The sequence below is a fragment of the Stomoxys calcitrans genome, chromosome 2 (genome assembly GCF_963082655.1).
Source record: "Stomoxys calcitrans chromosome 2, idStoCalc2.1, whole genome shotgun sequence".
NCBI classification, from domain to species: Eukaryota; Metazoa; Arthropoda; class Insecta; order Diptera; family Muscidae; genus Stomoxys; species Stomoxys calcitrans.
The window spans coordinates 30,139,085-30,159,347 of record NC_081553.1 but is presented as its reverse complement, the minus strand read 5'-3'; the positions used below and the strand labels follow the sequence as shown (position 1 = coordinate 30,159,347).

The following is a 20,263-nucleotide window of genomic DNA, read 5'->3' as shown; positions in this document are numbered from 1 at the left end:
GTCAACAAGTGTCATATGCCAAATTTGAACGAAAGGAAAGAAGAGCGCGGACAGACAAACAGCACTTAGAAGAAGCAGAAGAGTTAGTTCATAATTTTATGTGGTGCGAAATAGAAGTTGTGCAGCCTATATGCAATAGAATACAGTCTGTATTTGAAGTACTTATGTGAACGGGAAAGAGAAGGAATGAAAAACAGAAAATTTTAAATAATTTAAAGGAGAAAAGTTTAATTTATTGCAGTCTGAATAAAGAAATTGTGAAATGATTAACAAGCGAAATTAAAGATTTGTGAATAATTGAAAAAAAAAGACGAAAGAAGTCTGTGTAAGCCCGACAGAAAAGTAGAAGAAGATAGAAAACGAAACCGGAAAAAATTTTTAAAGTTTTGGAAATCGATTATAATCGCCCTATCGAAAGGTAAAATCAAGTACTTTTCAATTAAGATTAAACTAGCATTCAAGAACGAAACAAACAAGGTTAAAATTATTGCACGAACGTTTTCGATATTGCACTTCCCTCATATCACAGCGTTGTTTGGTTGCAATTGCACAGTTCCCTATTATTTATAAGGTGGTTTATTCTTGGCACCTTTGTGATTTTGGGAGAAAGAGAAGTATTGCACTAGAACTGGGCCTTTTCAAATTCACAGCACTGTTACAAGTCATTGCCTCAACCTGTTATTATTGCACTCATTTTGTTTTCTCCACTATTCGTTTATTTTTGCACTCCCTTTCGTTGTCCATGTAAATTATCTGTAAAGATCACTAGCCAATCCATCAAACATCGAACAAAAGGAGGGAAACACAAACATACCTACGGAGACCTGTCACTTCAAAAATATAACGAAGGCGAAATCAAGACAGAGCACATACCGATTAAAAGACAAGAAAAAAAGGGAAGAAGATAACATTTTGAGATAATACACTTTTCCACAGTTCTATTTCCACATCATTTAAAATCAATCAGAAAGGATAAAAGTTGAAACAATTATTATGTTCATTACAAGTGAACATTATTGCACAATGTCATAAAAAATATTGCACTTTTCCCTAATTTCCTTATATAATTTGTATAATATTGCACTGTGTACAGAGAAATTATTTATTGCACATTAAAAGCCTTAAAGACCGTAAAGAATATTGCACACACAGACACAGATGTATTGCACTTATTTCAGCTAAAAATTACTGCCCATAATTCTAATTAATTAAATATCGAGCTTATTGCACGGATTGATAATATCGTACGATATTAAAATATCGCATTATTGCACTAAATTGAAAAAATTGTACTACGTTCTAAACATATTGCACAAATTTTTTAACACGAACACACCGGTTATTGCGTTGGTTGGACCTGCAGTCCAGAAAGAAGAATAATTGCACATATCCCAACAACAATTTGAAGATTAGTGCCAACTTCCCACCTGTTGGGTTTTTTATGAAATGTTACAACGGCTTTCGTATTATATTACCAATCACAGACTTACTTAAATAGTAGAATCACCACTGTGCTTATTATTATAGCAGCGCCTTTGTAGCAATAGACAATCATAATTACCGAATTCCAATTATATGGCAATTATATTAACTAAGGCACAGTAGCCTTGTGGCCTAGTTATTGCACTGCTCCCGGCTTTTTTTTGATAAATTTCTTGTTGCACATTTTATATTTATATATTTGAAAATTTGCCCATCTATTAAGCATAGACAAAGAAAAGAAGAATAAACCAAGCTTTGGTTGTCCGGAATAAGAATAACGAAAACAAAACAAAAACACACTTACGTACATACGCACATACGTACAGACAAGGGAGGCCATCAACCAACTCTGGTTTTCATTGATTTGGTTACGTATGACAGAACGCATGGTACAGTAAGATAGGGTAAAGGGAGAAAATACTGCACTAATCTTCAAACTAACATAGATATGTATATGCACTGGAAAATCTAATGAATTTATATAATAAATATTTGGTTTATTGCATCGATTGATGAACATTGCACTTGCCACAAGTCGTAACACTATTACATTTAAATTGCACTTGCCCCTGACGTTTTTAATTGCACGAGTCCCAGGTTGTCATAGTATGAAAAAAGAAATTTTTAAATACTTAAAGCCATTTGATCGTACTGTTTATTGATTTGAGTCCACTTTTGAACTTCGAATTATCGGAAGGACTCTGCCACAGAGACTAAATTTGCGTAACACACCATACATTATTACAGTTGGTTGGAAGTATTGCACCTGTTTAAATCACGGCACGGCAGTCACGTTAGCTTATTGGTGGCACATTTACATCGTTTTGTTCACAGTTCAGGCTGTATAAGGTGTTTGATTATCGTCCGCTAACTATTGAAAAGAATAGGCACAAAGACGAACAAAGACGAATCAGGACAAAATACACATATGTACATACGTACATAGCAGGCATAGCATACACATATGTATATACGTAGATGCACTTCCTCGTTGTTTTGCTTATTACATTGGGTCATTGACTAGATGAAGAATCATCCACCAAGCATTCAGTGGTGCCAGATGAATTGATTTTTAAATATTTCTGGGATTGTGGTTTTATTTTCATTCGTTTACACACAACTGGTATTTAAGGGACAAGACTGTTTACGTGCTTGTTTCCCATTGTTGCTTATAAATTGTACAAGTCCCAATTTGTATTTACGTAACGAAAAAGACGAAATTTTCAAAACACTGTCGTCGTATTCATTCAGTCGTTTAAAGCCACTGGGTTGTGTAGAATATATTGCACTTGTTTTCATGTCAGAAACTGCTAAAACTAAACCTACCTAATATCACATTAACGTTCCATTGCTATTGCATGTAATTAAAAGTAATTGCACTTGCTCCATATTGCAACGTCACAAATCTCAGTAAAATTATTATTTGAACATTGCTATAATTCATTTTTTAATACTACGCTGTTCTCTCACACTCATTAATATTGCACCCAGTTTATTGTGTTTGATCATTCGCTATTCTTATTGCGAATGGATAGGAGGAAGTTCAAGACAAGATAAGAAAACTTACGCATGTACATGCGTACAGGTCAAGCATATAATTCGTAAACACTTTTCCTCTTCGTTTTGTCTATGTTCTACTGCCTTGGGGTCATTGACTAGATAAAAGACTCAATCACATATATAGTGTTGCCGGATTTGGGGATTTTTGATTAGTTGCGGGATTGTGCCTTTCAGTGCATATTGCCGAAACGCGACACCCTATTTCACTTATCTCTGCTACACCCCAGACACATTGAATTCTTACAACATTTCTGGTGTGAACTAGTTTTGCAGGTTGGATTTGTTGAATACGTTGAACTTTTTTTAAGGGCTTGTGTTCTTGTGAGAGAATTCACACGAATTACATTGCCGAAACCGCAATTTGGGTTTGTTAGTCAAGCTCTTTTGAATTCGAATGCCTTTCGACAGTATATCGCTTTTTACCGCTATGGTTATGCTCATCTCGTACGTTTAAATCTCCCGCTTACGATCTAAAGGATTATTTGGATTTTCCTGAAATCTCGAGTTTATTATTAAGTCTAAGAGGGCAGCTCCTTTTAGACGACCGCGTAGTTCTGAATTAGAAGGCTATATTTCGGCATTGATTGCATACCCCGCTACCTTACTAATTCAGAATTTTGTTGATTCTCTCAGACGCTGAAGCAACGATTTGGTTGTTTATTGTAGCTTACGCTTGCATTTACTCGAACCTCAAATCCAAATCGTTTCTCTCTCTCTCTGTTTCTCTACAAAGAGAGTTCAACCGAAACAATACCAAATAATTTTTAGACTTACTGAGAACATAGCCAACTCTGCGCTTCTCTCCCTTTCGATCCAGTTTTCTTCTCTCGCTCTATTGTACGGGACCGATTTAAGATGAGCTTGGAAAACGCAGCCTCAGATTTAGCATCCCTACCTTCGGGATCTAATAATCTTACAAGCTCGTCTTCCTCAGTGAGAAATTCACCAAGTCAGGACAAGTTTCTCTTTGACTGTGACCATTTGATCAACTTTTGCACTCAGTTTGAACAGAGTGATATTCAAGATCAAACGGATTCGGTATTGGAGGTGAAGTTGGAGGACTTGGAGAATAGGTGGCAACGGCTTCAAGCTACCTATGAAGGTCTCATGCTAGCTCCAAGTAACACCAATACCAAGGACTTTAGGGCGAACGCGAGGATAAATTTCAACGCCAGCTCCGAAGCTTATTACACAGCTAGATCGCAGATTCTCGACATTCTGAGAATCTCGGGGGGAAATGCTCGCCAAAACGCGAGGCACAGCCTTATTCCGGCTTATATTCCCCAACCCTCGGCTAACCATCCTTCTCAAGAGATTGGTAGTGGCTACATCAAGGTCCCTCCCTGTGATACTGAGGTATTTAAAGGAGGCTACGAGGAATGGCCGTCATTCCGTGACATGTTCACGGCGGTTTACGCAAACCATCCGAAATTGACTCGAGCTCAAAAGTTATATCATCTGCGAAATAAGACTAAGGGGGCAGCCGGCGCCATAGTCAAAAGATACACTCTCTGTGATGAGAATTTTGAGCTCGCTTGGAGTGCCCTCAAGGCTCGGTATGAAAATAAGCGAGTCTTAGTAGATAATCAGTTGAAAATCCTCTTCAACATCCCAACGGCCTCTGTGGAGAATAGTGAAGCAATTCACAGGATTCAATCCACAGTTAACGATTGTCTCTGCACTCTAAGAACTCTTGACGTCAATGTGGAAAGCTGGGATCCAATCTTGTTATACTTGGTATCAACCAAGTTGCCAGATGAGACACTGGCTCTCTGGGAACAATCACTCACATCTCACCGTGAACTTCCCACTTGGAACCAGCTAGACGAGTTTCTCATTAGCCGATACGAGATCGTAGAACGTCTCTCAAGCATGAAGGCCACAAAAACTAGAAGTTCGCTCCCATCTCAAAACAGTGGTAAGATCCAAACTTATCACTCGCAAGAAAAGCTCAGTTCTTCTTGCCCCCTATGCAGTTCCGATCACTCGATAAGAAGTTGTGGCCAGTTTCGCAAATATACTGCACAGCAACGCATAGATTTTGCGTTTAAACACAAATTATGCATTAATTGCTTATCCTCGTCTCATCTCAAGACAAATTGCAAAAGTACAAACACTTGCATCGTTTGTCACAAGCCACATCATACCCTTCTTCACCTTAAAGGTAAACCTGAGGGAAAATCTGAGGATCAAGTACCTCATACCAGTCATAACGACAACAAAGTTCCGATCCAATCATCTGATCCAAGCCCAAAGGCTTCATCTCATATTGAAGCGCCCTCAACTTCAGGGGCAAGACGCCCCTCTCATGTTCAGGCCAATTTCTCGGCCAACAATGAAATGATTTTGCTACGAACAGCTCTGGTTCGCATTGAACATCATGGGGAGCTGTTTACTCTAAGAGCCCTCATTGATCCTGGTTCTCAACGAACATTCATTACTCAAAGAATGCAGAAGCGCTTGCAACTTCCCACTACTAAAGCGCACTTTGAGATTTTTGGAATTGGCGAACAAACTCAAACGTCGGAAAAGGAATGCCAACTCGTCATTGTTGCCGAGAAGTACGATGTCCGCTTTACTGTCTCGGCAATAGTTTTGCCTAAAGTGACAAAATGGCTCCCTTCAGTCTCATTCGAGATTTCAAATCCCTCAGACTTGGAGGAGCTTGACTTAGCCGATCCAAACTTTAATAAATCCGCTCAAATTGACCTAATTTTAGGCAATGATTCTGAACGATTCATAAATATTGATGGAATCAGGAAGAATATATGTGGCGATACCTCAGCATACAATACAGTTTTTGGCTGGGTATTGAGCGGTCCAATGCAAACTGACAGAATTTTCTCATTTTCCACGAACGTAGTTGAATCCGAGGATGTAAAAATAAGCGAACTTCTGAGAAAATTCTGGGAGCAAGAAGAGATACCCATGGCTTCCCCTCTGTGTGAGGAAGATCAGTTTTGCGAGGAGTTCTACTCGAAAACTACCTCCAGATCCCCGGATGGTAGATACGTCGTGAGACTGCCTTTCAAAGCAGAATTCTCCGACTCCCTATCTCTTGGCTCATCTCGTTTTCTCGCTCTGGCTCAATATAATCGAATGGAGTCAAAGCTCTCCGATGATCCCGAGCTAAATACCGAATATAATTCAGTTTTGAATGAGTACATCTCTCTCGGTCATGCTGAAGAGACCTCATCCCAAGAAATAAACTCCGGTGGAAAATACAATTCGTTCTATCTCCCCCACCATGCAGTCGTCCGTCCAGAGCATAAGTCCACTAAAGTCAGAATCGTCTTTAACGCGTCTCGTAAGAGCAAATCGGGCCAGTCTTTAAATGATGTGCTCCATACTGGGCCTACGCTCCAGACTGATTTGACATCAGTACTTCTCAATTGGCGAAAGTATAGATATGTTTTCTGCGGGGACATTCAAAAGATGTATAGGCAGATATGGCTACACCCTATCGACAGAGCTTATCAGCGTATACTTTTCCGGCCAGATCCCAAGGGACCGGTAAAAGATTTTGAGTTAAAAACGGTTACCTTTGGCCTGAACTGTGCGCCGTTTTTAGCAATTCGCACGCTCCTACAACTCGCCTCGGATTCTGAAAGTGAATTTCCCGATGTTGCAGAAACATTGAGAAAAGAGACATATGTCGACGACATTTTGTCCGGAGGCTTCTCTATAGAGGACACTATTCGAGCACAAGAGAACTTAAGCTCAGTCCTTAAGCATGCAGGGTTTCCTCTTGTCAAAATGACTGCAAACAACCCCAAATTGCTTGCTCATCTCCCACAAGAGAGTCTATATGACTCCGAGTTCTTGCGCTTTAACGAGTCGAGCACTACCAAGACACTTGGCATCAAATGGAATGCGCTAACTGATTCCTTCAGTTACACTCTCGGCGCCATTCCGACAGACCAACCCATTAGTAAACGCAAGGTACTTTCAGCCGTTGCTCAATTATTTGATCCTGCAGGTTGGGTTGCTCCTGTAGTAATTAGATCGAAGATATTGATGCAACAACTTTGGCTCGAAGGTCTTGATTGGGATGATGAACTCAGCCCAGAGACTTTGCTGAAGTGGAACGCTCTGGTATCCGATTTGAAGCACATCGGGTCAATTTCTATTCCTAGATGGCTGCAGTACAATCCCTCCGATATAGTTGAAATACACGGATTCTCTGACGCGTCTCAAGCGGCAATGTGTGCATGCGTTTATATCCGGTGTCAGACTCTGAAATATGTTGTCTTCTCTAACTTGCTCGTTGCGAAAAGCAAGGTAGCACCACTAAAACCCGTCTGCCTGCCTCGATTGGAGCTCAATGGGGCATTTCTGCTCGCTAAGCTCGTCAACTTCGTACTATGTACTTTTGATTTGAATATCAGTGGCATAACTCTTTGGACGGACTCTTCAATAGTACTTGGTTGGTTGACAAAGCCACCATGGACCTGGGAGACATACGTGGCAAATCGAACGTCGAAGATACACGATCTCTTACCCGGGGGGACATGGCGACATGTCCCTACTCACGACAATCCAGCTGACCTCGGAACGAGAGGCTGCAGGCCACAGGATCTCATCGGCAATTCGTTGTGGTTTAATGGCCCGACTTGGCTAACGAACCCACCATCAGAATGGCCCAACCGAAATCCGTTGGTCTCTCCGGAAATAGGGAGGCGGCAGAATATTCAGGTCATGCATGGAACTATCGAGGACTCTGACATCTTGATAAGGTTTTCTTCCTATACCCGTGCCTTGAGAGTGATCTCTTTTGTATTTCGTTTTTACCATAACTGCCTGAGTAGATATAGGGGTACCGCGAGGAATTCCTCCCCCATCCTCACCCAAGATGAAGTGACTTTCACGAAAAATCGTCTCATAATGCTGGCTCAAATTAGATGGTACCCAGAGGAGTACAAGACTGTAAGTAGATCCGAGGAATTGTCTTGCAAAAGTTCACTGCAATGCTTGAACCCATTTCTGGACCGTAACAAAGTCCTACGGGTGAATGGTCGGCTGGCCGCCTCTTCCCTACCGTATAACGAGAAATTCCCAGTTATACTTCCTGGTAACTCTCGTCTCTGTCAGCTGTATTTGCTCCACTTGCACACGTTCCTGGCCCATGGAGAATGTATTTTAATGTGTCGTATGGTCCAGACAGAATTTTACATTTCTCGTCTAAAACCAAGGGTGAAAAGTATCATCCATAAATGCAAGACATGCATAATTTTCAAGAAAAGATCTTGCGCCCAGATAATGGCACCGCTCCCTCAAGATAGATGTACGATAACTCCGGCATTTCACGTCACGGGCATAGACTTTGCAGGGCCTTTTGACATTAAGAGTTCGCCACTACGCCGTTCCCCTCTCTTAAAGGGTTATGTCAGCATCTTTGTATGCTTCGCCACGAAAGCCGTACATCTGGAACCATGCTCGGAACTTTCCACGGCGGCATTTGAGGCCGCTTTTGCTCGTTTTCTTGGGAGACGAGGCCTACCTCGGAAGGTAGTTTCGGATAATGGTAGGAATTTCGTTGGTGCCAGTCGCAAGCTTCTACGGGAATTCAGGAGTTTTATCCAAGTAGTAGCAAGCGATATATCTGAGAAATACTCGACACAGGGGTTTGAATGGCAATTTATACCGCCCCATGCTCCACATATGGGTGGACTTAGGGAGGCAGCCGTTAAGAGCTTCAAACACCATTTTAAACGAGTGGCTGGAGCTCACTTGTTCACCTTCGAACAGTTTGCTACCGTTCTTGCGCGGATCGAAGGAGTCTTGAACTCACGTCCAATTTCCGCCGTCTCTGAGGACCCGAACGACCTCACAGCTTTGACTCCCGGGCACTTTTTGAAGGGTTCGCCAATCATGTCATTTCCGGAGCCGAATGCGCAAGACATATCCCTGATAAATAGATGGCTAAGGCTGAAGGCGATACATCACCAGTTCGCTACACAATGGAAGGAAGATTACCTCAAGGCTCTTCAAAAACGATATAAGTGGAAGAACACTTCTCCTAATGTAAAGATCGGTGATCTTGTAGTCGTAATTGACGATTTGCTGCCCCCTAGCGACTGGCGATTGGGGAGAGTAGTTAAGACTCACGCTGGGTCCGATAGCAATACAAGAGTTGCGGAGGTGAGGATTGCCTCCGGTATCATTACTCGACCGATTGTGAAATTATGTCTCCTTCCCTTTCTGGACCAACCCCAGTAGTATATCGCTGAGATGTATTGGTATCTGGATGATCAAACCCAACTTTTACTCTAACTAATACAGAATCTTTTCTCATCTCATTTTAATTTGCCACTTCAACCTTTCAAATGCAATTCGCTAACCTCTCACCATTTTCAGATAAAACATGCCTGGTCAAGATATGTACAAATGCCATCTATGTAAGAAAAGGCACGCTCTTAGATATTGCCCAAAATTTGTCAAGATGACCGTAGAGGAAAGACGAGCGGCCGTTCGACAACACAACTATTGTCGCAATTGCTTAGCGCGAAGCCACACCATCGAAGAATGTGAATCTTCTGGAACATGTCGAAAGTGTGGATTTCAGCACCACACTATGTTGCACCCACGAAAATTCACCGTGCAACAAACGAAATCCAACACTTCGACCAGATCCATCCAGTCTCGCCTCCAAAAGCAACAGCCTGCAAGATCCATCGCTTCCACCAAGCCACCGAAAAGGTCAGCAAAGTCCCACTCTACCGCCATTCACAAATCATCTCGACATCAGCAACTCACACGCCGTACCAAACAGCAACACACCCAGCAACGCACGCATCAACGCAAGAAGCCTCAGAAGACAAAAAGAAACCACCAAAAGCCTGGTAAGAGGCAACAACAGCAACTTACAAAGAAGCAATCTTCAACCCCTCAACCAAATGTCTTAATCCTCTCGGAAGCTATAAAGTCCTTAGCGACCGTATTGTGCGCTACACCATCAAACTTTGCGTAAACGCAAGGCCGGCGCCATGGACAAATTTGCATTTGTCCTTAACTTAAGCTTTAAATATTTTTGAATTTATTACCCTGAATTATAGAGTATTATTGTGAATTATCTATAACATAAGATTTGAATTGCCATTTAGTTCTAAGTTTGCTATTGAAATGTAATAGAATCTAAGTTATTGTGAATTAATTGTTTTTAAGAGTTTAGTACAAAAGGTTAGCTGTTAACTTTTTATGCCCACTCACTTCACTTACTCTACAACCGCAGTCAAGGTGAGCAACACAAGCTATTTCTCCTCTTTTGCCACAATAAACTCTAACACCATATACTCGTCATAAACCGAAATCTAACCATCCTTTTATTTCACACTTTTAATTTTTGGGCTACCTCAACCTTTCACTTTACTTATTATTCCTCTATGTACGAGGAATAATAAGTAGTAAACCCGCTTACATACAGTCCACTTGTTTCACAGAGGGAATTCCAATAGTGACGTCACAAGGCCAAAGATCGACACACCGCAGCTAATCCGCTCATTCTATTCACCCCCGCTACGTACACATAGGAAAACCCCCCAATTTTTGTGCAGACTAAAAAATGGCTGAACTGATTTTCATGAAATGTTCACGGATGGCAGAGTTCGGCCCCCGATGAAAATAGGGTACTAAATTTTTTGATATCCTAAGGGGGGGCGGACCCTCCCTCATACCCCCATTTTCAAAAACGCCAGATCTCGGAGATACACGAACTGATATAAGCGAAATTTTGTATGCCACCTTATGGTACCCAAAAAAACACGAAATTGGTAAAAAATTTTGGAGTCAAATAACCTGGGGGGACGCCCCATCCCAAAACCCACCCGAGCGAACATGTGCACCGATTTTGACAATATGGGTATCAAATGAAAGGTATTTAAGAATACAGTACGAATTTGGTATACAAATTGCACTCTTAACTTTCGGGGGGGTCCCCTTCCCTAAAAAACGTCCCAAGAGTACACTTTCACCGCTTTGGGCAACATGGGTATCAAATGAAGGGTATTTAAGAGTAGAGTACGAACTTGGCATTAAAATGTTACCCTAAAGGTCGGAGGACCCCCCACCCCTAAAAACACCACCCTAGAGGACACTTTAACCGCTTCGAGCAATATGGTGTTCAAACGAAAGGTTTCAAAAGTAGAATACAACCTAACACAAACATTTTTGTTTTGGTGTCTCAGGGCCCTCCCCACCCCCCAAAAACCCCTCAGCAGGACAAATTTGAGACAATATGGCTATCAAAAGAAAAATATTTGCTGAGTACACATCTGTTATAAGAATTTGGTCCAAGGTGTCTACGGGGCCTTCACAACCCCAAAAAACCCTAAAACGGTCATAAATGTCAAACGTCACAAAATGGATATCGAATGAAAGGTCTTTGGGAGTTGACTACGAATCTGGTATGCACAATTAGGTCAGAGTCTGGGACCAGCCCATCCATTAAATACCCTTCAATAGGACATGTAGATCGATGACGATAAATGTCAATTAAAAAAAGGTCTATGATAGTATATTTCGAATCTAATGTTGATATAAGGATTCAAGTATCTGGGTCGCGCCCTGCCATTCCGCAAGACAGTAGATCGTGGCAATGAAAGACTCAACTAAATTGCCGTTTATTTCATAGCGTCGGTGGGAGCTCCCAATAAATGCAACGCCAAACTGTTATGTAGGATGATCGAGAATATATTGAACTCAAATGAAAGGACGAGTCAGTAGGCAATCCCCCTTCCCCTATCCTACCCAAAAATAAAAGGGAATTAAAAATAATATATGAATAATATGAAATAATAAAATAATATATGAAGGGCAATCAGGATAGAATAGAACAGAAACTAAAGGTCTTTGGTAGTAGAGAACTCTTTTTATCCTCAAATTGGGATGGACGCAGGAGGACCTGATAAAACCAGATAAAATAAGAGATAAAAGAAGTTGAAGCGGAGCGGGCCCTGTCCAGCTAGTCACCTTTATTTCAAACGACAAGGAGAATTAAATATCAGGACATCAAGTTATATAAAAGCAATATCAATACCGAATAATGTCAAATTTAATAAAGTCAGTTGGAAGTCAGAAGAGAAATCATTGTAAAGGGTGATTTTTTTGAGGTTAGGAGCCTCATCGCTGAACGGTGAATGAACACATTTCGAACCGAACACTGATTTTGGTAATAAAATTCAATGATTTGCAAGCGTTGCTCGTTAGTAAGTCTATTCATGATGAAATGTCAAAGCATACTGAGCATCTTTCTCTTTGACACCATGTCTGAAATCCCACGTGATCTGTCAAATACTAATGCATGAAAATCCTAACCTCAAAAAAATCACCCTTTACAAAACCCAATCGGATGAAAATTGCGCTCTCTAGAGGCGTAATTTATCTAATAAGATACATTCGATGTCGTATTTAACTTTGCCGATAACATTGATAGGAAAAATATCAATCGATATTCAGATGAAAATTAAGTATCGATAGTGTCATTGATATTTTGCCATCTCTAAAACCGATGCCTTGTTCGTCTTGTTAAGCTGGACAACCAATTTCGCCATTCTAAATTTCCTTGGAGATGGTGATATGAATAGAACAGACCCGAAATCCATCAAACAATACACGCTACTCATGTATGCTAGTGAATGAAGAGAACTTACTGCAAACTTTGTAGCAGTTGATGAAATATCTGGCAGTTGAAGATTATGAAGTCAGTGTAGAAGACCAACCCGGATTAAATGAATATACATATAGGATTCCTTTGTAGAATACATAATTTTTCTCGTACTTTCTAGCTTAGTTAGTCTGAAAGTATAATGGCTCATCTGTATCTCATTGAAATATAAACTGCAAAAAATTAAAAACTCAACTGCTAAGAGTAAACCATATTCTGTGCAAAGACCACAATGAAGTTGTTTGCAACATCTATGTACATAACAAAAAACCCCATTGACGTCAATTTAACATTCTTCTATGTTGTGTTTGCTAACTGGGATGATTTTAAAATAGAATCTTTTGAAGAAAAATAATAAAGTGGTGAGGTTGTGTTTTAAATATTTATTTTAGATATTCTTTGAGATGATTTCACATTCCTCAATATCAAGAACAATGTAAATGCAAATTTTGCCCACGAACATTCCACTAAGGCACAGGGGCAAATTTCTCACATATCAATGAGTGCAGTCCGATTCAAGTTTTAAGCTCAATGATAAGGGGCCTCCTTTTAATAGCCGAGGCCGAACGGCGTGCAGCAGTGCGAAACCTTTTTGGAGAGAGACCTTTGCGCCACCAATATCCAATAACAATAGTTCGGACTTTTTCAGCTCCATTTATGGAATGTTATACGCTACACCACCACTGTGGTACAGGGTATTATGATTTTATGCATTAGTTTGTAACGCTCAGAAGAGAAGAGCTAGACCCATTGATAAGTGTGCCGATCGGCCTTGCATTAGTCCGAAATTATTTTTCTCAAGATAAAATTTCAATAAAATTGCCTATCAACAAAAAATTTTAATGAAATTTTCTCGTAAAATTCTCAAAAGACAAAATTTAGCTCAGGCCTGATCCTGGGCACATGGAGCAACAGCGGGAGCCGTTGCCGTTGTCTGGCGTTCGAAGCCATCAATACAACTTCAGAATCATGTGCACCTTGGAAGCAGTGTAATTGTCGCAGACAAAAAATCTGTCAACACATGCACTGGGAAAAGTACAGCTAATAGATAGGGTTGACGAGCGTGGTTTATGTGGTATTTGTATCATAGAGGCGTTTTCGCAATAAATACGATTCAAGTACAACATTCCAACGTATGGCCCTTAAAGCAATAACACCTTATATGGTTGAAAAATCTTCAAACAAAAGACGAAAAGCGTTCCATGGTGGTTGGTGTGTGTTGAAATCTCTGGCTTTCCTTTTTCCATTTGCAAGCAAAATCTCCGATCATTGAACTCGTCTCGAGAAACAAACAAAAAATTGTGAAACAGGCAAAAAATTTGGAAACATTTTTCTGTTGACAAATTTTAAGTAAAATGCAATGTTTTTAAAGGCGAAATTTCAGTAAAATTTTTCTTTGACAAAGTTTCAAAGATTTTTTTTTAGGGACAAATTTTTAATGAAATTAATTTTTAAGAAGTAAAAAGGCGTTAGGTTCGGCCGGGCCGAACTATGGATTCCCAGCACCTCGGGTGTAGATGTACACCAACTTTCATTAAAATCTGGAGAAAAATGCATAATTTATGCCCCCATAGCTTCTTTATCGAAATATGGTCCGATTTGGACCAAATTCGAGACGGATATTAAGTGTCTAATAAGTACAAGTCATTGTTAAATTTTGCAGAACAAAATTGTTTTCTTTTTGGTGGCCATATTCAAATATATATGGCAGCGATCTGAACCATACGACATGGATGTCAAATAGCCTAACGTAAGTCCCTATAACAAATTTAAGCGAAATCGGATTACAAATGTGCCTTTTATGGGGCCAAGACTTTAAATCGAGAGATCGGTCTATATGACAGCTATATCCAAATTTGAACCGATTTGAGCCAAAGTCAAGAAGGATGTCGATGGGTCCAACACAACTCACTCTCCCAAATTTCGGCGACATCGGACAATAAATGCACCTTTTATGAAGCCCAAAACCTATTATCGAGAGATCGGTCTATATGGCAGCTATATCTAAATCTGTACCGACCTGAGGCAAATTCAAGAATAATGTTAAAAGACCTTACACAATTCACTGTCCCAAATTTTGGCCAAATCGGATAATAAATGTGACTTTTATGGGCCCAAGAACTTAAATCGAGAGATCGTTCTATATGGCAGCTATATTCAAATCTGAACCAAATTCAAGAATAATGTTAAAGGACCTAACACAACTCACTGTCCCAAATTTCATCGAAATCGAAGCGTTCGTCACCCACGCTCTTAACCCGGGCTGCATCGACCCGAATGGCTTCGGGATAACCAAGTTCATTGATGCCAGTTCTCTGGCCTTCATTGACAAATCGTCTGCTTTTTAATTTCCCCTTACTCCGCTATGGCCCGGCACCTAATCAATGCGAATCGTGCCATCATCAGAAAAGGTGTTAATCTTCTTCTTACACTGCAAGACCTTACCGACCTGATGGCCTGTTTACTGTCCGTAACGATGTCCACAGTCGACGTCCTCGCGTCGCCACCATGCCACCTCAAACATTCCGAGACCTAACGGATCTCCGCCTGCAGGACCGTATTATGGTTAGGCAGTCGAAATCCGGTCTCAGTCCCTGGGTTCTCAATGTAGACCCCCGGGCCTACTCGGTTCTCTAGCTTTGCTCTGTCTGTGTTGCATGTATTTCCAGATGGCAATACTAGAGTTCCATCAAATCAATACTGTGCCGCTCGCAATCTAGCTTAAGTGTCGTCTAATGTATCCGATCGGAAACCTCTTCCGTTCCTTGCAGGTTTCCTATCGTCGTCTCGATTATACGATATGCTGTGTGTTACCTGCTCCTATCCTCAATCCTTCCACTTTAGTCTCATGGCCGCAGTGGCTGCTTCACACTGCTAGAAGACTAAGTGACTGAAGGGAATTCAGGCAAGAAGAGATGTGTTCACCCATTATCCTGTATCTCCTCCTCGCTATTGCGGGACAGTGCACACCCTGCAGAAGTATGTCTCTTACTGCATCCAGCGCGACGTCAAATGCCTTATTTTCCAATGACAAATCGGGACACCTGTCAGCTATCCGAAGTCATACTTCATCAGCAGTAGGAATAATGACATCCTGTTTTGAGAAATATTCGGCTACAGGGTATTTGAAACCTTTCAACTTACAGGACCATCCTACGCCTCATTCACGTGGACATCGTTGAAGGCGTCCACCCTACCAAGAAACTCACACAGTGGAGTGCTCACTGTTTCCGTAGCCAAATCTACGGTGACAGTCAGGGATCCATTCCTGGCCATCTTATAGGCCTCTTCGTTATCCACATAACCTTGATAGGCCGGGACCCAGCAGAAAAATTTCCTTAGCTCGAAGAAGCTCTTTGCATTTTCTACCCAATTTATAACCCACATGGCCCCTTTTTATACCCACCACCGATGGTTGCGATTATATTCATGAAATCACGCTACAGCCTATAAAAATAGAGATATTGAGCTGAAACTTTGCACAGATTCTTTTTTTGTCCATAAGCAGGTTAAGTTCGAAGATGGGCTATATAGAACTATATATTGATATAACCCCCATATAGACCGATCCGCCGATTTAGGGTCTTAGCCATTTATTGTCCGATATTGCTGAAATTTGGGACAGTGAGTTGTGTTAGGCCCTTCGACATCTTTCTTTAATTTGACCCAGATCGGTCCAGATTTGGATATAGCTGCCATATAGACCGATCTACCGATTTAAGGTCTTAGTTCCATAAAAGCCGCATTTATTGTCCGATTTTGCCAAAATTTGGGACAGTGAGTTGTGATAGTGCAAATTTGCACTTTGTCCCACATCGATCCTAATGTGGATATAGCTGCAATAAAGACCGATCTCTCGATTTGAGGTCTTGGGCCCATAAAAGGCGCATTTATTGTCCAATTTTGCCAAAATTAGGGACAGTGAGTTGCGTTAGTCCATTTGACATATTTTTGCAATTTGGCCCAGATCGGTCTATATTAGGATATAGCTGCCATATAGACCGAACTCTCGATTTAAGGTTTTGGACCCATAAAAAGCGCATTTATTATCCGGTGTCGCCGAAACTTGGTACAGTGAGTTGTGTTAGGATCTTCGACATCCTTCTTCAATTAGGCCCAGATCGGTTCAGATTTGAATATAGCTTTCATATAGACCGATCGCTCCATAAAAGGTTTTGGGGCCATTTATTGTCCAATTTTGCTGAAACTTGGAAAAGTGGGTTATGTTAGGCCCTTTGACATCCTGCGTCAATTCGGCCCAGATCCGTCCAGATTTGGATGTAGCTGCCATATAGACCGGTCTCTCGATTTAAGGTATTGGGCCCATAAAAGGCGCATTTATTGTCCAATTTTGCCGAAATTTTGGGACAGGGAGTTGTGTTAGTCCATTTGACATCCTTTTGTAATTTGGCCCAGATACGTCCAGATTTGAATGTAGCTGCCATGTAGACCGGTCTCTCGATTTAAGGTATTGGGCCCATAAAAGGCGCATTTATTGTCCAATTTTGCTGGGAAAGCGAGTTGTGTTAGCCCCTTGAATATTCTTCTTCAATTTGGCCCAAATCGGTCCTGATTTGGATATAGCTGCCATATAGACCGATCTTTCGATTTAAGGTCTTGGGCCCATAAAAGGTGCATTTATTGTCCGATTTCGCCAAAATTTGGGACAGTGAGTTGCGTTAGGCAATTTGGCCTAGATCGGTCCAGATTTGGATATAGCTGCCATATAGACCGATCCGCGAATTTAGGGTCCTAGGACCATAAAAGGCGAATTTATTGTCCGATGTCGCCGAAATTTGGGAGTATGAGTTATGTTGGGCCCTTCGACATTCTTCTGCAATTTGGCCCAGATCGGTCGAGATTTGAATATAGCTGCCATATAGACCGATCTCTCGATGTAAGGTTTTGGGCCCATAAAAGGCGCATTTATTGTTCGATTTTGCCGAAATTTGAGGCAGGGAGTTGTGTTAGGCCCTTCAATATTCTTTTTCAATTTGGCCTAGATTGATCCAGATTTGGATATAGCTGCCATATAGACCGATATACCGATTTAAGATTTTGGGGCCATGAAAGGCGCATTAATTGTCCGACAATAAATGCGACAAGCAATCTTCAATTTGGCCCAAATCGATTCAGATTTGTGTCTTGGCCCACATTTATTATCCTGATTCGCTGAAATTTGACACAGTGACTTATGCAAGGCTTTTCGACATTCGTGTCGTTTATGGTTCAGATCGGTCTATATTTGAATATGGTTACCAAAAAGGACAATATTTGGTTCTACAAAATTGAACAAAGACTTGTACTTATTAGACCTCTCAATATCCGTGTCGAATTTGGTCCAAACCGGACCATATTTCGATATAGCTGCTTTTTGGGTATAAATTATGCATTTTTCACCGGATTATGACGAAAGCTTGTTTATATATTGGGTTGCCCAAAAAGTAATTGCGGATTTTTTAAAAGAAAGTAAATGCATTCTTAATAAAACTTAGAATGAACTTTAATTAAAAATACTTTTTTACCCTTTTTTTCTCAAGCAAGCTAGAAGTAACAGCTGATAACTGACAGAAGAAAGAATGCAATTACAGAGTCACAAGCTGTGAAAAAATTCGTCAACGCCGACTATATGAAAAATCCGCAATTACTTTTTGGGCAACCCAATATATACCCGAGGGGGTGGGTATCCAAAGTTCGGTCCGGCCGAACTTAACGCCTTCTTACTTGTTAACCTTCCTGTAGCATCTCAGTCCTTGTGGGTTTTATACCGAGGCATTTAGCGCTCGCCCCCCCCCCCGACATCGAGGACCGTAACAGGAGAGAGGAAACTGCCACCCACCATGGTCATAACGTCTTCCTCAGAGGTAACAACTTTCACCCTCTCGAAAGAACTCAAAGTGCCATAAATAATCAAAAGCCACTAAAAAGGGCGCAATTCCAATCCGATTGGGTTCCATGTTATGTTTTGTTCTGACTTTCAATCGGTCTATTATGTGTAGCTCTCATACAAACCGATGATCCGATATGATATATTGAGCTGACATTTTGAAGGTTGTATTTTTTCCAGAACTTCTTAAAGCGCTAATATATATGAGAAAGTCCTTCAAAGAAGTTATCCCATGCGAACCAGGGTAGATCGCATATAAAATTCGGCCCAGCCGAACTAAATGCGTCTTTACTTTTTTATTTACAATAATTGGGACCTACTCATTCTAGCGGATTCATGCTATTGCTGTTTGTTGTTCTAAACCCGGTTTCAGAATCACAAAATTTAAACAGCTGTCCTATACTTTTATGAACATTTCCTGTAATTTTTTGATATTCTAAGGGGAGATTACGCACTATATCGGTTTATGTAAATAATATATATTATTTATTTACATTCGCATGAGTTGCCATAATGTTGTTCCAGAATGGCTATATTTAACACTTGACTTTAAATTTGAAGTTGAATAAATATTTGTGACAAAATAAATGCATAAAGCTTATTTTCTGCCTACTTTTTGGGAAACGTTTTGTTGTTACGAATGAAATAACAACAAACTTGATGTTTATGAATATAAACTTTTATACTTTCTCAGGAAAGAAAGAGTGAAACATTTTTTTTCCTATATAAAGCCTAAGTTTTGCAGAGTAGAACAATAGTTCCATTTAGCAAATCTCAAAGTACATTTCAACTTATCTCAAAATTAAAATGAAATTTCAAACACTTTTCTTTTTTGCTGCCCTCTTGACCTCGGCATTAGTTGCAGCCGATCAAGATCAGGTTAAACAACAATTCATTTCAAATGTCCTCAATGAAGAAGCTGTAAGTTGTTCATTGCTGAATTCCATTCAGTTCTTTAAAAATTTAACGAATTTTTCTTTAACCTACAGCTGGATGTTGATCCTGAATGCTTCAACAAATTGAAAGGTGAATTGCAAGCCGAACTTCAAATTGCCATGAATCAGTTCGTTGACAGAATCGATGAAAATGGCATGCCTGTCTTTAAGTCTGGCATTCATTTGCAAGTTATTCCATACATTACTCAAAATATTCTACCCAGAATTCAGGTTTGCATAAAAGCTTCAAAAGTGTGTGAAATGTTAAATAATATTTTTTTTTTCTTGATATTTAACAGGCCAATGTTGGCGCCTATTGTGTTCAACAGGTTAAGGGTGATTTAATTCGCATTGCTGTGAATCATTTTGGCAAATTATTGGCAAACCTTCATATGATCTAAGTTTGACTAGGAAAGTAGGAAATTAGTTTTATTATTTATTGTAAAAGAAAAAATCAATAAAGCTGAATAACCCTTTCTAAACTTTGCATTCAGAACTTTCTTCCGAAGATTACATTGACCATATTTCGTGTTTACAAAAGCCAGTTTTATGAAATCTACGGTGAGGCAAAATTGTTGTATCCAGAAAAAGACTAGTCAGCATTTTGATATAGTGGAGAATTGTAAGAAATGCCTATACAACCATAAACATCCCCTTAAGGATCAAGTAAGAGCATACTAAGTTCGGCCCGGCCGAATCTTATATACCTTCCCCCATGGATCGCATTTGTCGAGTTCT

At 40.3% G+C, this 20,263-nt stretch overlaps 1 protein-coding gene and 1 long non-coding RNA gene across 4 annotated transcripts in view; both read right to left on the bottom strand.

Moving 5' to 3' along the window:
* LOC106086448 (uncharacterized) overlaps window positions 1-20,263 on the bottom strand; it is a 187,455-nt gene that overhangs the window by 33,036 nt on the left and 134,156 nt on the right. The window lies entirely within an intron of this gene.
* LOC131994914 (uncharacterized) lies at window positions 1,089-1,765 on the bottom strand. Its single transcript, XR_009396952.1, has 2 exons — window positions 1,491-1,765; window positions 1,089-1,427 (listed from the first exon to the last, which is right to left on the bottom strand). It is a non-coding gene; the product is annotated as an uncharacterized LOC131994914 (long non-coding RNA).